The sequence below is a fragment of the Apus apus genome, chromosome 8 (genome assembly GCF_020740795.1).
Source record: "Apus apus isolate bApuApu2 chromosome 8, bApuApu2.pri.cur, whole genome shotgun sequence".
NCBI classification, from domain to species: Eukaryota; Metazoa; Chordata; class Aves; order Apodiformes; family Apodidae; genus Apus; species Apus apus.
The window spans coordinates 3847665-3862472 of record NC_067289.1 but is presented as its reverse complement, the minus strand read 5'-3'; positions in this window follow the sequence as shown (position 1 = coordinate 3862472).

Genomic DNA, 14808 nt, shown 5'->3' with positions numbered 1-14808 from the left:
ATGAAATTTGAACATGTAGTACAGATTATCAATCAGCAGTCAAGAGGTACTTGAATGGTCACAAAGTGGAAGATGTAGATTAACCAAAATGAGCTTTAGTTTCTGATATATTAAAAGTTCCTTGCAAATAGTTCACATTTGAATTCCTCTCTAAGGATTGTTAGTAAATAAAACTGAAGAAACAAGCTAAATTGCAGGACACACCCAAACATTTGAAAACAGGGACATTAGTTGTTGAAACATATGCCTCTCTTTCTTCTTTTACATCCCTACAAAAATATTGCCACTTCTGTATTATGTTGTTGCTCTTAAATCTCCAATAAATATCCAAAGAAGTAACGCTATTCTTGTTTCCACCTGGAAATCTAATAGCAACTGTTTAATGGTGATGATGTGCTTTAACACCAATACCTCAGAGCATCACAAGTTCAAGATGTTCAATGAAGTCTTTATTGCAGAAGTCATAGTTGCTGTTAGGCCTCTCAGACTTCTCCAGAAATGGCTGAAGGTAACCAGCAGCAAAGTGAACATGCTGAAATATTTGGTGTGTTCACCTGAGGCTACATTTTCAGTTCTGGTTAAAATCCTTTCAACAAACACTACCTTGTACATTCTGGAAAGATGGATGAGAAGAGCATAGTATGACCAAGGGATACATCACAAATATATGTGACATCATTCTAAGAGATCACAGAATCACAGAATATTAGGGGTTGGAAGGGACCTCCGAAGATCATCAAGTCCAACCAACCATAAGGGAAAAATATTTAAGCTTAGAAATAATTAAAGCTTGAGTTTTCATCTATCTAGCATAAAAAAGTAACATAGAATCAGAGAATGTCTTGGGTTGGAAAGGACCTCTAAAGGTCATCTAGTCCAACCCCCCCACAATAAGCAGGGACATCTCACACTAGAACAGATTTCTCAAAGCCCCATCAAGCCTGACCCTGAATGTCTCCATGTAGGTTTAAAATCATTACAGTAAAATTTATTTGTTTCAAAGGAAAGAATTTGTCATCGTTGCCTCTAAATTTGGACAACCCAAAACTTTTTCATACCAATGTTCATTGTCAGCACTTTCTGATTATATTATGTTAATTAAGGTTTCAGGTTACATATACACTTTAGATCTAGGTCTAGTTTAGAAGAGGACAAGCAATATTTTTGTGCCTGATTTCTATTTTGTGCTTGGTGGAAGGAGGAATGAAATTTCTTTGTTTAACTGGAGAATACTTTATTTATGGAACACACATTGCAGTAGCACCATTATCCTTAAGAAGCAATTCATTATGTGACTGTATTTTCCTTCAGTCAAATTGCTTCAATTTTTCTCCATGATCAGTGGAAAATGTAAATTTTCAAGGTAATGGTCTAATCAGCCCAGATCATTACAATGTTAATGTTTCCCATCTCTCCTTTTTCTCACTGTGAGCCACTCTCCCTCAATTTCTGTGAGCTTCCATCCCAAGCGTTTTTGCAACAGCCAAGAATGCTGCTTTTTCTTGGCCATCCTCTTTCCCTGTTTTCAAGCCTGCATGCCTGAAAAGAAGAATTGAAAAAGCATTTGTCCAAAGATATTTGCCAGTAGTGGCTTGGAGTGCTGCAGCTTCAAGAAATCTTGGCCTCTCATCTGCAAATACTCTGAAGTATGTTTTGAATTCAGTGCTGTCTTACTTTTCTTCCACATGAAAAAGCAGTGGCTAAGAAAATTGTTTGTAGTGTGACAGTTCTGTGAGGGACTCTCAGTAGTGATCCCGAAAGTGGTTTGAAGATGCTTGTTTTAGAAAATCAACATGAAAAGAAAATCAAACCCAGAGTGACATACACAGGGAGGTGATCTAGAAAGCCTAAGTTGGTAGCTGTACAGGTATGTTACATGCAGGCAGAATGAATAAATGCTAGTCCAAAGGGGTGAAGGGGATAAGTACCCTTGTCTACAACCACAGTCTAATATTTTGTCTTTAGAATTGTTCAAGGTTGCTAAGGGAGAGGAATGCACTGACAAAACCTAGAACATGAGAGTAAAGAAACACCAGGGACATCACAAGTCTAAGCTTCCTATGCAACAAATGTCTCCTCAAACAAATGAGAAGATAGGTCTTTCATCACAGCATAAACATTGGTGGTACATAAAGCTCTAAAAAAATAGCAATTATGAACCATTTTTAGTCTAAAAATACTTACATTGCCAAGTATGGAATCCGAGAACTCTCTTCCTTTGTTGCATTGGAGGATGTGAGACATGTGGAGGCCATACCCTGGTTTGCTGCAGTTGAGCATGAGTCCAGCTTTTTGAGGGAAACAGTGTGAAGTATTGACTGTGAAAAAACTGCCAGCTTTTCATAAAATCTGAAAGCTGTTCTTAACACCTTACGGAAAAAAATACAGGCTAAAATGTTGATTCATGACAAGCAGAGAGCTGATGTAACAGATACTTGAATTTTAAATCCATAAACTATGGGGGAGATTTTTTTTCTTCACATAATCAAGTCACAAAGTAATGGACTCTTTAAGATCTTGAGATTCTTGCACCTCTTGAAGAAAATCCCTCCTAGCATGGCAAATAAGGGTTTAAATTACTTTTTAATTACATAGCACTTAGGGCTTTGTGATAAGTAGCAACTGCAACTTTATCTTGTATCAGACTGATTTGTCTGGGTTTGTGTATGTTTTGGGCCTTTTTACATGTTTATTTATGCCACATTTTTTTAACATGAGACTGCTTCTTTTTTGCCTCTGTTCCTGCCTTCCTTGCAATTTCCATTAACTTTTGGAGATGTGTGGTATTTTCAAAGACATGAAGTTCCTACAAGTTTTGTGAAAAATCTTTAGCTGTGTATAAGAAAGAGAAAAGCTACCAACTTCTGTGAGAAAGCTAGCTAGGCTGAATTTTGATATATGCAGATTCTTAAATAGAATATTAAATATTCTGATATATACAGTTATATATAGATCTACACACACATATTCTTATATATGCTGATATATATAGCAGTTAGATATGATGAGTCACCCCTGATATAGCTTGAATGTTGTATAACTGCAGATACAGGATGTGAGGGAGGAAGTTAGCACTGAAAAACAGGAGTTACGTGGAACAAGGGGAGAATTCAGGAACATAGTGTACAAATCCATACAAATCCCAGATGTTAGTTTTGCTGTTCAGAGAATAATAATAAAAAAAAATTTGTTATTTGTCCACAGAAATTGTTCATGAAGCATAGGAGTACATACAAACTGTGAGTGGAACAGCACTAAACATTAGTTCCTGGTGATAAAATTTAAAAGCCAATATTTTCTTAGTCTTCATCATTATTAGACTCTTTTTGAGATCATGCAGCTACTGAGACTCCATGGCAACTTTTCCATTAGACTGTTACGTTGGTATTTAAGTGATTAAAGGGACAAACAGCCTGCATTAACCAGTACAGCTTCAGCAAGACTGAGCAAAGGTCAGATGGAATAAGCAAAAGTTTTCTTAAGAAGCCATACCTAGGTTTTTCCTGTTCCTTTGTAAGGCAACTTAAGATGGCAGAGGTTTCCATGCTTGAGAAACAGAAACATAGAATCATAGAATGATTTGGAGGGGACCTTTAAGATCGCCTAGTTCCAACCCCCCTGCATGAACAGGGACACCTCCCACTAGATCAGGTTGGTCACTTCATAGTTAAATCAGCACTGATGACTTATGGTCTTGTTCCCTGCTTTTGCAAGGCAGTGGCAAACTTGCAGTCAAATTCATTCATGCCACATCAAATTTACTGGCCAGGAATAAAAAAAAAGATTAAAAAGAAATCCTTTTGTATGGATTTGTTCCTAATTGTTTTCTAATAGTTTATATTCTGTCTGTAACCAGAGGAGCCAATCAGAAAAGCCAGGCAAATGTGCTAAGGAGGCAGTATTTCCTGTTGCCAAATATAAAAATAATGCAAATTTACAGTGTTACAATCTTTTTAATCTACTATATTAGCAATCTGAATCTTCAGTTTTGTGAGTGCCAGGTTGCCACAGCACCCTTCACTATGAAGATCTCCTACTATATACTGACAGTAACTTACCCACCTCAATAATTGAGATAAAATTTGTTCTTGATACTGCTTGCAACATGTTTTTGCAGTAAGCTTTTCCTGTGCTATCAGTGGGAAAACTAAGAAGGGAGAAAGGCTAAATTATATGCCAAGGGCAAAAATGTAACTAAGTTGTAGAATTGCAATGCCTTTGCTGTACTCAGAATTACAAATATGCTCCTTTTTTTTATTAAATCAACTTATTGTTTGTTTCAAGGACAGCTGGAATGTTTTCTACACACACACTTCTCCATAAATCCGCTCATCTGAAAAAAAAGCACTTAAAAATCTTTCTCAATATTATGTTTTAAATAGTATTTACATCTTTAATAATACTAACATTCACAGTACTGATAAATTTCATTTGTATTTCTTCAAGATTAATGATGTATTAAAATATCCAAATGCTGTAAAGTTTTCCTAGTAATCCAAGTACCTCTAAAGTCTGTCTAGCATCCCAGAATCGATGAACACCAGGTGCAAAAATCTGTGTTCTTAATTTGCATTTTTTTATTTAACAAATTTCTGTGATATATTTTTGAGCCCAGAATCTGTGTTATTTCAAGCATTTTTGAGCAGCAGTGCAACATTTGTAATTGCTAAATTCACAAATCTACACCAAGGAGAAGTTAAACTTATATGGGACACAGTTACAACTAATATTATTGGGCTTTTTGGTTTGTGGGTTAAAAAAATGTTCAGCTTATTTGGTTGTCAAATAGATACTAATTCTCTAATATCAAAAGCATTCAGGGAAAGCAAACATGACTCTCTGAATTTGTAGCCTTAGAGGGATTTGGCATGTTGGCCTCATCTTGGATTCTCTCTGTGTTTAAAAGCTGTAGGAAACATTTTTCCATAGTACTCAAAGTGTGAGGAACCCCAGATTTAGTGAGATCACTGACCTCTACCTGTCCTGAAGGCAGAACATTGCATCTGGGTTCCTGATTTGGATTAATCTCTTCTGTACTGCTAGGCAGCTGATTCATAATCTGTGGTAATATTCAACAGAATGTTTTTTGCATCCGGATGTCATTTATCTCATGCCTTGCTCAAGCATATTCTTTTTCAGTTTCTGAGGTAGCCATTGACCTGGAGTCTCATTCATAAGGAATTTAAGGCTTTTAAGGTGTTAAGAAGCTTTCTTGCAAAGTTCTCACAGTAAGGAAGAAATTATTGCCGTTCAGATTCGAGAGATAATACATGGCCAATATGTCTCTCTTACTAATGATGTTGATGTTATTGACAGCCTTAACAACAGCTAATCAGGAACTGGGCCATGAAGGCCACAAACCCATGGTAGATATTTGGGACAGAACACTGACAATTGGGAACAACTACTCAGCCAGTGAGTAATTTTTTTCTGCCCAGATCCTTGAGGCTAGATTTGTTTCCTCTTCAAGCAGCAAAACCTGAGGCTCAACTAATGAAGAGTGGTTGTGCTAGGGACCCCCAGAGCCCAGGGTCACTGAAGGGACTCAGTAATTCAGCCAGGAGCTGCCAGAGGGGATGCAACATGGAGGATGGAGTTTGGTCAATCAACAGCATCCAAACAAAGCTGAAATGTTATCTGTGTGCAGTAACCACTAAGAACACTTAAGCTTTTGGGCCCAGGCATCCAATGTCATGAGTGCCTGACACAAGAGTTTGTTAAGTGTTCAGCTTTCCCAATGACACAAAATATTTTGAAAACAATTAAATGCATTTACTTCTAGTGTTCAGCTTTCCCAAGGACACAAAATATTTTGAAACAATTAAATGCATTTACTTCTAGTATTAGCATGACATCTTTATTTGAGGTCTACAGCAGGAGGGCTTATAATATTAATGAAATACAAAACACGTTAAAAATAAGCAATAGATAAAAACTTGGTGTCAGTGACTTAGACCAGTGTCTAAAGTCAGATGATCTGCTAAGAAAATGGTAAGAATATTCACAGAGTAAATTAAATGATTCACGATCTAAGCTTAATAAATCAGCAGGATGATTAAAAATGACCAGTGATACAGAACACCAGATAACAAGAGAACTCTGTTATTTTAAGAGGTAGAGTTGAAGAGACTTTAGAACAAGATAAAAGATTATGAAGTTTTAAGGAGTGAAGCATTACTACATACAAAGCAAGAATAATAATAAAAAACTTTGGTGATGTATGATGTCCAGGCTGCTTAACAAAACATGTCGGGTTTTTTTGTTGGCTGTATTCACACATAAATGTTAATCTGGGAGAGCTTAATTTTCTTTTTCAGGAAAAAAGATGGTTGGTATGATACTACTGGAAGGGGAAACAAGCTTGTTGCATCTCAATTAGACACAGGAAAAATACATTTGTTTTCAAGAATGCCAGAGCAGGGAGCATTTGACTCTAATGGTTTAGTCACCATACTGTAAAGGCCAGGGCAACTTACAGAACTCAGAGCCTAAATTTCATGTGTTTTCAATTTAGGCTTTGGCACAGATACAGTTCTGTTTTCACTGGAGCTAATTCTTCTCTTCAAGTGGCTCCTGAGAATCTTCCACTGTCTCTTTCTTCAGTGAGTTACATTAGTTGCCAAGTCAAAAGATGCGATGAGCTCAAATTTGAGTGGACTGGATGGTATTACTTTTTTTGACTGCAGTAACAGCTTTGTCTGTTCAGAGGTAGTTGTTTTCAGAGAAATATTAAACAACAACTTTCCCTTTATTATCCCTATTATAGTCTCTGTAACCAGAAAAAAGTAAATTGAGTAAAATATGCTCAAAACTGGATATTCAGGTGTCTAAAGCTAAGCCTGGGCTCCCCATCCACACAGCTGCTATAGCGGAGGAAGGCACGGCCAGTGCTTTGTGTAGGACTAGGGCAAGATGATACAAATTCTAGGACTTAGGCAGCTGTTTGAACTAAACATTGTAGGTAAAGATCATGCCTCATGGCCTGAAGCTTTTAAAATTTACCCTGAGTTAGTAACTTAAGAGCACAAGGTCCAGTGAATATCAAAAATACCACAGTGTGAAAAGGGAGGATATGTCTGAAAAGACAGGATATGTCTGTACACAGTGATATGGCTTTGGTTCAGATATTTTTCTGAATATGATACTTTCTCAAAACTTGCCTGTCTCTTCAGCCAAGGTCATAAGCCACTCATAATAGATTTCAGTTCTCAGGAACAAGTTTTTCTAAACCCATTTCAGAAAACAGGATTTTGATCTAGTGGTTACACACTCACATCAATACATTTAAAATATTTTCAAAAGCACTGATCATATTGGATCCCTGGGCCCATAAGCTTTCCTTAGTTGCTATAGGTTGTGTCACTATCTTCTTCCTTAAACTCTCTGCTCTGCTGAGCACCCTGGATTGTACTCTGGATCTCTCTAGTAGCTCAAGAACTCCATTCCCCAGGCCACTAACCTTGTACAATCCAGGCAATAGGGTCCTACTTTTGTGAAGGTAAGGGAAAGAGTTGCACTGCTCATTTTCCTTCCTACCTCTTTTCTCCAGCATGCCACAAAAGTTGTGATTGAATTCTTTTTTCCCTAGAGACAAATGCCTATACTTTTTAGGTTTGTCTTTTGGGGCTGTAGTTCTTAAGGGGTTGACCTACCTAGGAAGAGGTCTGATAATTTTTACTCTCAGCTTGCCCACATTTTTTTTTCCACAGAGGTTCCTGCTCCATATCAGTGCAGGAAGGCTCAGTTATTTGAATACCCAAACCATTGCAAATTATAGTTGCTGTTGTTGGTCTGTTGCTAGAATATGTGCACTTTTAGCTACTTTTTCTAGAGCTGAGCATCTTTGTCAGAGGTATTGACAAAAGACATCAGGCACTCTCAGTACAGGCCTTACAGCTGCTGCTGCTGCTGAGGCTGGGCTGCTGGATCCCTCCACTTTGGCACTTTATTGGTAACTGTGTGAGCTCTGACCTTGGAAGCATGCACTGCACCAAACTTCTTTAGCTATTTTTTGCAAGGCTGCATAAGCAGTGGTAACAAAACACCACAGACAGTTTTCACTCTCTGCTGATCAGAATTTTTTGTATTTCCAAACTAAAGCAGTCTGCTGACCAGCTTGATGGATAGCCATTTCTCATATGGTTTCTAGAATTTCAAATAAGGAATTGCTGCCTCTCTTGAAGTTATCTAAATAAATTCTTGCCAGTTCAGTGGCAATAAACATTGTACAGAGGCTTGACCTTATCAGCAGACCATTGTTTGCTCCTTGAAGTTAAGAAGAGTAAACTGCTACCCATGATTTACTAGAGTTTCTACAAAACCAACACAAAACTCTCTCCAGCATTTATGTCCCAGAATAATGTGGAATTCCTTCTCATATGTTTTGCTGGATTATCTGAATAATAGTACTGAAGTACTCACAACCTCTTTTGTTTTCTGCTTCACTGAGGACATTCAGATTCTTTTCATAGGTGGCAGCAGTAATTATCAGCAAGATTAATGTATTCCTCCAAGGGATGCCATGGACAAGTGCACTTGTACTGCCTTGTTACAGCCTTTACTTCAATACAACTTACATTTTTTCAGTTTCTGTTTCTCTGTCATGGACAAAGTTTAAACTCCTTCTTTCCTATAGCCTCTTCTCTCAAGAAAAAGTCCACTGTTAACCTGGCAAACAAGCAGAAGGAGCAGAGGAAGCTCTGAGTTAAATTCTCTGATGCATTGCAATTACCATACTTGGCTTTTGCTTTTCAATTGCCCTAATTTCAGCTGTTGTTTTGCATTTCAGTATTTCATAATGCAAACATCTAGCCAACTGTCAGTCTGCTTTTGAACTGTTTAACAATTATACGTGCCTCAGACTCTGGGTTATATGCCTTAAAACAGAAGACATGTCACTCATAAAGTGGTTCTTCAAAATGGAGCCTTTCTGTAATCTTTTCCAATTCCTAAATAAGGGTAACAGCATGTCTATATAGGCAGTAAATGACCACAGTAAGAATTCCAGCATAGGAGTCTGTACGGACATGTATCTAGAAAAACAGCTGAGGAGAGGGTGGGTGGTAGGAGGTGGTTTATACCAAAACAAATCACTCTGCATTTGAAGCAAACTGATTAACAAAACAAATAACTTTTATTATCGAAGAGCGTCCACACTGGAAACTATTATAATACATTGCATTATACTGCCAAGGCAAAACTAGAAAGAATAATATTTTTATTTCAAACAATATCAGGCCTATGTGAACTCCTTTTATTCAAGGCTGTTTCCATTGTAAGAACAGTATGAGCCTGTTTCTGTTCAGAGATTCTTATCTCAGTGTTTTCAAAAGCTGTTTTCCAACAGGTTACCAAAATGACAGCTATGTGGAAAGCTTTAATATTTTGGCTGGAAAGAAATTTTTCTTCTTTAATTTCTTATACAGCACACCTCTCCCTTAATTTTAAGTTTGGTCCACAACAGCATCCTATGCGTGGTTAGGAAGTGCTTAAATCCTGTCTTGTCCAGCTCCTATGGAAGACACAACTGTGTCCCTGTGAAACAGATTCTTGTATCTGTTTCAGCCAGAGATGGAGAAAATGATCTCTTGTCTCTAGCTTCAGTAGCCTTTTCATGAAAATTCTCATCAAATCTAGGAACTTAAGTTTGAAATACTCATTGCTCTCGAAAAAAATATTCCACATTTTCACAAACCAGCCCTATCCATTTTTAACTAAGAATGTTCCTGTAATACTTTTCCAAGCAAAAAGTAATTTCCTTTCACTACACAGTAATACTCTTTTCATTAAGGAAAGCAACGTAAGAGTTGGGTTTTCATCACAGAGCACAGTTCATGCACATCAGCTCCACCTGAGAAAATACACCTTGCATTACAGCAGCGTGCAGAAGCCCTTATCACCAGTACAGACCCACTGCACTGTCTGTAACAAAGCCTCGGCAAGGTACCCTCTGTGACCAATACCTGTAATCCTTTCTGCAGGAAAGTAGGCAAGTTAATTGGGGATAAACAAAACCTTAGCAACTTCGAGTTAAAAATAAGAGAAATAAAAAGCCTAATTAAAAGAAAAGATCCTGGTCATTAAAACTCTATTTTTTTTTTTTTCACAACTGTACAATAAATGCATCAGAGCGAGATTAAAACTTAGGAAAGTAACAGAAAGTTGCTATCTATAAATTTGTTTCTTTCCTTTTCTGTGATACATATTTTACAGGAAATAGGTCGTTGGGTTCCTACAGCAGAATGCACATGCCCTGTGGTGTTTTTCTGTAAAGCAAGCACAGACTGGCAGAACTGGCTGGTCTTGCTTAGGTCCCATTTCACTGACAGTGATGAAGTTTTTTAATTTCTCCTGTTTCCATTCAGCATCATCCAGTAGTTAGAAAATGGTACAATAAAGAAGGTGCCACTGCATCCACTCAGGGAGTGGTGTGAAATTCTTTCTAGTGATTCTGGCTGTGAGCAGTTGTTGATGATAAACTTTCTCTTTTTTTATTTATCGCAGCAAATATTTTTAAATGGAAAGATGGAGCTGGGTGAACTGTAATGACAGAGGGAGGAATTGGTTAACTGAAACTGTCCCATGTCTAGGAGTCAAATCTAGAACAAAATTCAGCACAAATTCAGTGGAGTTCAGTTGCTTTTTTAAACCATACAGTTCTATGCTTGCCTGCCTTTTGTGAGACTTGGTGAAAGGGAAGTTGGGACTTTTGTGTTTCCACTAGAATAAAATGATACAGGTTCATGGTGTTTAAAAGTTTAGTTCTCAATTTCTGCTATGTATGGACTAGTAGGCTCAAATTTCTTCTACTCTTCCTCTTGTTTCTATGTCACCTTCATACCAACTAACTGTAATACCATTGTGTTGCATTTGTTTGTATTAAGCTTATTTCTTATTTCTTTTTATTTATATAAAAATTGAAGAGACAAAAACTCTGTGCCACCAGGTATCACTGATGCTCAGTGTACAAATAATAATAATAAAAAATAATTAAGATATTGATATGCTATGTATGACACCTTAAGTAGATCAAGCTTGAAATATATAAGCCCTCACTCCAGAGGCTGTTCTGAGTCTACAGTTATTTCCCCCATGTACCTGTATCAGGCTTAACTGAGGATCCTCTCTGGAGCTGGTCATAGCTTCACCTGATGCAACTTTAAAGTCACCACTATCAGGTACAGTTTGGATAGGTCACTGTTCTTATCTCTCTGGTAAATTACCTTGTGACAAGGTTCAAAAAGGGACTGAAGTGCCAGTCCAGAAAGTAAACTTGAAATTCAGTCTGTGAAAGCCACCTCACACTACAGCCCTAGCATGCTTCATTGGCCCCACTGCTTTCATTTTACTCAAGAACTTCTTTGCCTGGTGGTATTTCAGCCTTTTCTCCCAATTTTCTTGTTGCTATGGCCTAAAAATGTCTAACACTCAAGAGCTCCTTCTACAGTAACTTTAATTATAAATGTTCTGGATTTAATTTTGGTCTTGCAATCTTCGCAAAATTCCTTTTCCTTGTGCTCTCAAGTGTTGACTTGGTATCTTTTACAAAGACTGTTTTGGTAAGATACTGACAATCGAAATTGCTGGGGTAAAACCAGCTGTGGAGAAGCTTTTGGATGGGCAGCTCCAGTAGGTCTGGGAGTGCCTGGAACCTCCACAGGGCCGAGGGCAGAGCCTGGCCTGGGCAACCTCTTGGTTCTCAGGGACCTGAGAAACTACACAGAGGAACCTGGAACAGCAACTTCTTCCCATTTCCTTTACCACTAAGCTGATTTTATGGGGAACCAATTATTTCTGCACTTTTTTTTTTTTTTTTTTTCACATGAGGGGATTTTTAAGCCAGCAGCTTTTATTTCTTCAGGAAGCATTCAGACTTGTTGGTCGAGTCTACATCTCTCCTGCTATGTTGCTACTAAGCATAATTGAAAGGACTGATCCTGTGGACACAAGACAGAGGCTGTGATTATACACAGCTTGGCTTTGCCAATCAATTTCTTTATTATTATTATTATTATTATTATTATTATTATTATTATTATTATTATTATTTTAAAAAATCCATTAAGCAGTACACTCCAAATTCCTCACACTTTTCAGGTGCTTGACTTCTGTCTAAAAGCCTTCAAAGAGCTGAATTGGGCACATTTCCAGTTTAGCTGCACATCTCTAAGCATATCATTACTATATAGCCAGTTCATTTTCTAGCTTTCAGCTTATTCACTTAATTACATAGCTTCTTAATTTGAGGCTTAAAGGGGAAAGTAATTAGTTAACTTTGTGTGTGTATCTTAGTACTCATGAACTTTAGTATCTCTGCTTTGTCTGTTCACCATTTATGTTACAACATCAGCAATGAAGGATGAATGTCTGTTCTAATTAGCTATTTCCCTGGAGGATCACACAGAGATCTCAAGTTGAAATCCTGTAAGCACATTTACTTTACAATGCAATTTCCAAACTGAGTTGTCAGGTTTTTTTATCAAGATCAAGGAAACAATGGTATAAAACATTAAGAAACAGTGCATGTGTTAACAGGACATTTATATATGCAAGTCCCAATGGTAGAGACAAGGATCTTCCTTCTCCTGCATTGTAGCATTTACTGAAGAGTGTAAAAATAAAACAAAATTGTATTTCCAATAATATTTAGATTAATATGTATGACACAAAAAATCCATGCCAGCAAGACTGGCCATAAGCCAATCTTAAGCTTCAGGTCACCACAGAAAGTTACTAAGGTGTTCACACAGAAATTATTCCAGCAGTTTTCTGACTCTCTAGATACCTGTTACAGGAGTGGATAGAATCAACATGCAGACACTTTGCTGGCTGCACTGGCTTCCTTCCATGATGAGGCCACCATCTTGGTTTTTCTAGATACATGTCACACTGATGTCCCCACCAGAAACCAAGTGTTTTACATCTTGTTGGTGTTCTGAGGGGTTTTACAGAGCAAGGCTGAAAGGGTTACACTTGTTTCCTGCTAACAGGCATGTCACAGTGGACAGCTGCTGCATGAGAGAGACTCAGGGGGAAGTAAAATCTTGTCGAATCCAAGCTCCCCTTATGTTTTTTTAATCTCCATATACAAATGGTAATAATGCTAGGAATATGCCAACAACATCTAGGCCTGTCCTCTCCATCAAGCTCAGGCAGCAACATTTTGCAGCTGTTACAGTGCAAATAGGAAAATAAGAACCTGAATAAGGAGCAGCTGGCACCTCGTGGCTCCTCTGTGGACCCACAAACTCCTCCCTTAAATGTATGAACACCTTAGAAACTATATATACTTCAGCTGCAGTCCTGGCTCCCTGCTTAAACTTGTTGGCATTTGTATTATTTTGAGAGATCAGCTAAGGTCTTTCCAATGTTTCAAGGTCCTGACAGACACTTGGGCCTGTCATCTGCAATTATTGCATGGCAGCATGTATGTGCAGCTTTGGGAAGTTCAACTTTTGCTTTTATCTGTCCGCAGGAGGTCTCAAAGCAGTGAGCTGCACATGGAGGCTCGTGGTGCGGCTCTACTTCAGCCATCTTTCCTCTGCAAGAGAGAGAAGACAATCAGTAGGTAACTAGCTCTGTCTTACCAGTCATATGCTGACCTCCTGCTAAGGCACAGATGTTTAGATCTACAGCATCCACATGAGAAGAGTGAGCAGGATGATATCATAACCATATGGTCTGTGAAGGTAGTTTTAAAATTCAGATTTGACCTCCTGTAGATGTTGAGTTTAGACTTTTCTTTGTTTAGGACAGCTGTGAGTGACTTCACTGTTTTGATTCCTGCCAAGGTTTCAAAGGCTGTCTTTGGTAGCTTTCAGACAGCAGACGTTTCCAGTGGCCTTAAAAAAAGTAGTGTAAGAGCCTGAAATCAGAATCAGGCTTGCCAGGTCTAATAGAACTTGGCATCTTCAGTACCTGCTTCCTTGAGTGAAATGGAACTGCCATGTACTTGGGGAGCTGTGATCTGGCTGTGAGAGCTCTGTGGTGGTGTGAGTAACCTACAGCATTGCTACTGAAGCCACAGAGTCACAATTGGTGCCTCCTCACCGTTCACTCAGTGCATGGCACACACACATATGCATATCACCAAAGCAAATGAGTATCATGTGCCCACTCTATGCAAAGGAGCAGAAAAAAAAAAAATCTAGATTGGAATAAACAAGGTAAGTCTCTTGGTTTCAACCTGTTTGGAGGAACAGAGAGCTTGTCTGTGTGAAACAAAGTAAATACACTCTTCCTTCTTAATTGTGATTAGTAGAACTTTATTTAAGGTGGTTTTATTGAGATATTTCTTAGGGTTTTCAAGTGTTTAAAGAGGATTTTATTACTGCTTTGGTTAACTAAAGTCATATTAGTTCACAGGAAAACTGGTGTAGCTTCTGTGCCAAGAAGCCTTTAGACTTCCCCGCCTTATAACGCTGTTATTTATTTATTAGGCTTTGAGCTAAGTATTTCAATGAGGTTTTGGTGGCAGAGGTGGTAAGTGGTTTACATGTTTCCTAATGCTGTCTTCTTATGGGGGATTTTCTGTAATAAGCTGTACTCTCACCATATCTGATTTTGTCCTCACTTCAGTACTAACTGAGATGTTGCTCTTCATCTGATTTCTAACTGCAAATACATAAACCTTGAGCTCAGGTGTGTTAGTAATTTACAACCAAGCTAGTCCACGCATCCCATCATGAAGGTCTAAGAGCTAAGCCTAACTGCTGCTTGCTCTTTGGTGCTAAGTGTGTTGATGCCTCCATTCTGCGAGTGCTTGGAAAGAGTAGGACAGGGACAGGCTGTGTGCTGAGAACCAAAGCA